Genomic DNA, 4,686 nt, shown 5'->3' with positions numbered 1-4,686 from the left:
GGGGAAAGAATTTGGGTAAGGGAGTCAAGCTCAGCTTTTGACATCTCTAATAGTCTGGGTAAGCTAATTGCTGTTGAACAAGTTACCTCCAAATAGCAATGGCAGAACACAATAGATTTTTCTTTTCTTGTTGATAAAACAGTTCAATGTGGGTATTCAGTGGGTAATGTTTTGTGTACTGACTCATGAATCTAAGCTCTATCTTGTGACCCTGTCCTGCTCTAGAGCTACATCTGGCTGCACGGGAAGCTAGGAAATGCTTGGCTGGGAGCTCAAGGGACTTCCCTGGTGGTCCAGTGGCTAAGACGCCACGCTCCCAGTGCAGGGGGCCCAGGTTTGTTTCCTCATCAGGGAAGTAGATCCACATGCCACAACTAAAAATCCCACCTGCCACAGCAAAGATGGGAGATCCTACATGCTGCAACTAAGGCCTGGTGCAGCCAATAAATAAACACGTATTAAAAAGGACTTGGTGACCAACCAGCTGATCCCTTCCACTGCATCTTACTTTAAGATACCTCTTAGATATCCAGGAGAAGATAGTTACCATAAGAGTCTGGCTCCCAGTCTGAGCTTGAGGCACACTTTAGAAGTGAAAGACACGTGGATGGTATTTAAAGTCACACATGGATGGAATAGAATGGGGTCAGGATAGAGATCCCTACTGTTGGGCTCCTCAGCATTTGAAGGTTGGTCAAGCAGGAAGAACTGGCATAGGAAAACAAGGAGGTAAGAGTTCATTACCAATGAGGTCAGAGGGAAACCAGGAGAGAATGACATTACCAAGATGAGAGAGAGGAGGAAGGAGTGGTCAGCTGGCAAATATCGCCAAGAGGTCAAGTAAAGTTTGGAAAGAGAAGTGACATGAATAAGGACAGCTTCAGAGGAGAGATGGGGAAGGAAGGAAGTTTGACTGAAGGTAGATTGAAAAGAGAATTGCAGATGAGGAAGCAGAGATAACAGTGTATAGACAACTCTTTGATAATGTTTGGCTGTGAGGGGAAGTAGGAAAATAAAGGGGCACAGGCTCTTCGTTATAAAAAGAAAAATATGTATGTAAATGTATATAATTTATTATAAAAATGAGGAGAAAATCTGATGCTGTAAGAAATGGTATGACTAAAGAAGGCAATCTTTGGCCAGCCAGGGGTAGATGGAAGAAGTGGAGAGACTGTTTAATATACATATATATAAACAAGAAGGGAGATAAAAAATGAAAATGATATCTTTTACTAGGGAAATAGTACTAGGAAAGCACATCTATCTCCATGCTCCTTTCCTTCCAGGTGGAGAGAGCTCGACTACTGCAACTCCTGGCTCCCCTCTTTGCCCCTGCGCGTGCTCTCCCCAGGGAGGTAGAATGACTTAACCTGGTTGGTGACTCTGGGAAGAATAAACTGAACACAGCTGGCTCAACTTCTCTCTTCTTTCTCTTGGGAAAGAGGAAAAATATGTATTTATCAGTCAGGCAAATAAATGTGAGTGACCTCCCATATTTTTATGTGTTTATATATGTAAATATATATTTATATGATCTCTTTGGACTGCTGCAACAAAATACCACAGACTGGTGCCTTACATAAACAACAGAAATTTAGTTCTCACCATTCTGGAGGCTAGATGTCCAAACTCAAGGTGCCAGCATGGTCGGGGAGGGCTCTCTTCTGGGTCTCAGATTTCTCACTTTATTCTTTCTGCCCTCATGACCTAATCACTTCCCAAAGGCCCCATCACCTAATACCATCAACTTGGAGTGAAAATTTCAACCCATGAATTTGAAGTTCAGTTCAGTTGCTCAGTTGTGTCCAACTCTTTGTGACCCCATGAACTGCAGCACGCCAGGCCTCCCTGTCCATCACCAACTCCCAGAGTTCACCCAAACCCATGTCCATCCAGTAGGTGATGCCATCTCATCTTCTGTCGTCCCCTTCTCTTCCTGCCCTCAATCTTTCCCAGCATCAGGGTCTTTTCAAATGAGTCAGCTCTTCGCATCAAGTGGCCAAAGTATTGGAGTTTCAGCTTCAGCATCAGTCCTTCCAATGAAAACCCAGGACTGATCTCCTTTAGGATGGACTGGTTGGATCTCCTTGCAGTCCAAGGGACTTTCAAGAGTCTTCTCCAACACCACAGTTCAAAAGCATCAATTCTTCAGTGCTTAGCTTTCTTTATAGTCCAACTCTCACACCCATACATGACCAGCGGAAAAACCGTAGCCTTGACTATATGGACCTTTGTTGGCAAAGCAATGTTTCTGCTTTTTAACATGGTGCCTAGGCTGGTCATAACTTTCCTTCCAAAGAGTAAGTGTCTTTTAATTTCATGGCTGCAATCACCATCTGCAGTGATTTTGGAGCCCAGAAAAATAAAGTCAGCCACTGTTTCCACTGTTTCCCCATCTGTTTGCCATGAAGTGATGGGACCAGATGCCATGATCTTAGTTTTCTGAATGTTGAGCTTTAAGCCAACATTTTCACTCTCCTCTTTCACTTTCATGAAAAGGCTCTTTAGTTCTTCTTCACTTTCTGCCATAAGTAGAAAGTGTCATAAGTAGTGTCATCTGCCTATCTGAGGTAATTGATATTTCTCCCGGCAATCTTGATTCCAGCTTGTGCTTCCTCCAGCCCAGCATTTCTCATGATGTACTCTGCATATAAGTTAAATAAGCAGGGTGAATTTGAGGAGGGTACCCAAATATTCAGATCATAGTATATGTGTGTATGTATATAAATATATATATACAAATATTTATAACTTTGTCTGCTGAAAGGGTAATGACATCTAAGTAGCAAGGAACACAACTAGGACCCAGATCTTGATTACTTTGATTTCTAAATACCATTCCTGGGCTTTTCTGGTGGTACAGTGGATAAGAATTCACTTGCGAATGCAGGGGACATGGGTTCGATCCCTGATACAGGAAGATTCTGTGCACCATGGAGCAGCTAAGCCCATGCGCCGCAGCTGCTGAACCCCTGATCTAGAGCTGGAGAGCCAGACCTTCTGAGCCCACGCGCTGCATTTAAAGAAGCCCCTGAGCCCTAGAGCCTGCGTTCCACAGCCGCTGAGCCCCTGCACCTAGAGTCTGTGCTCTGCAACTAGAGAAAGCCTCTGCCTAGCAACCAAGACCTGGTGCAGCCAAAAAGAAATTAAATACATAAATGCCATTCCCCACAGGGAGAACCCAGGGATTCTTGGGAAAATGGCTGAAAACCAGGGCCGCCTAGAAAATTTTTGTTGTGCTAAAAAGTAAAGATGTGGTAAGAAATTTTGATTTTTAACATAAATAAAGACAGTAATAAGCTACAGTTCATTAAATAAGACTGTGAGCGATACTGATAATATATAGATAATATGTAATATATACTTATATATGTACATAGGAGGCATATGGGAGTTCTCTGTAATATTCTTAAAACTTTTCTGTAAGTTTGGAATTGTTATAAATTTAAAGTTGGAAAAAATGCAACTACCATTATCCTTACCCTGTTAAAAATATTTTTTAAATATAAAATTTATATATGTACATTCAAATAAGTATAACTCCCATCTTATCCCCGCTAACACTTTTCAACATCTATCACACTCTGTAATTCATATATTCATCATGTCATTTGTTATTGTTTGTCTTCCCTCCCCTACTGTTTCTTTAAGAACGCAAGCTCCACTGCTCACTGACACACACTGGAGGGCCTGGAACATAGTCTGGCGTGCAGTAGGTGCTCAATACATACCTGTTGAATGAATGAAGAGGTTAGGACTCTCTGGGTCTGGTAGGTCATTATGGCTGACTCTCTGTGGGCCTTTCTCCTGGCTTCTCCAGCAGCATCTCTGCTGGCTCTTCTCATGATACAGGTTATGTACATCATTCTCTCAGCCTCTGGTTTTCCTGTGGTGTCTTTGGTCAGCCTTTCAGTAGGCTTCCCACCATCCTTCGAGGAGACCCTTGCTAGTCAGAATTCAGATGGGCTGCAGCTCCCTGTGGTGGCCTCCATGTGGTCCTCAGCAGCGCTCGTTCACCATTTACCCTCATCAGGGAGGCAAGCTGGCTTCCAGTGCAATCTGCTCTTTCATCTATTCAACTTATCGCTCTCCACACCAATAAACACACAGCCCTCCCTCCAGGGAACCTCTAATAAGCTCTTAAAGCAGTGTCCTTAAAGGTGCTCCCACCATGCTTGAGGTACACGGGAAGCACCACTCGCTTATACATACTCCTTGGGGTAGGCTGGAACTTCAGTACAGAAGCCTTTCCCTAAGTCCTTTCTGATCTTCAACCCCTCAAACCCTTTTGTACCTTTGATAGGCATTACTCATTTAATTGGGTTTTGGAAGCCTGCTCACACCTTTCTGCACGATATTCTGTCTCTCTTTTTACTTTGGTATCTCATACATGGTGTCTCAATCAAAACTTCCAGTTTAGCATCTTATTGCACATGTAAATCTATGACCCATCATGGCTTCAAGTTGTGTTGCTACCAAATAAATAACTCATTAGTCAAAAAGCAATTTCAAAATTATTCAGGTTCTTTTTTGCATTTTTCCTGAATACCACAAAGTGGACTTAAGTTTACAGTGTGACTCTGAAAAGCTTCATTTCCAACTGTGTTTATATTCCTTATATGTCACAGATGTTCGCATTCATTCCTCTCTTCCAGATTTCTCCCAAATTCTTCCCCTGACCTTCTT

At 42.7% G+C, this 4,686-nt stretch overlaps 1 long non-coding RNA gene across 1 annotated transcript; it reads left to right on the top strand.

The window, feature by feature from the left end:
- Positions 1-333: 333 nt before the first annotated feature.
- LOC147377081 (uncharacterized) lies at positions 334-1,495 on the top strand. The gene is made up of 2 exons (XR_015161317.1): positions 334-729; positions 1,287-1,495. It is a non-coding gene; the product is annotated as an uncharacterized LOC147377081 (long non-coding RNA).
- The last annotated feature ends 3,191 nt before the right edge of the window (positions 1,496-4,686 follow it).

This window comes from Bos grunniens, chromosome 3 (assembly GCF_055505025.1).
Source record: "Bos grunniens cultivar Pamir isolate PY7600 chromosome 3, Bosgru_T2T1.0, whole genome shotgun sequence".
NCBI lineage: Eukaryota > Metazoa > Chordata > Mammalia > Artiodactyla > Bovidae > Bos > Bos grunniens.
The sequence above is the reverse complement of the archived record's forward strand: the minus strand, read 5'-3'. Positions and strand labels throughout refer to the sequence as shown.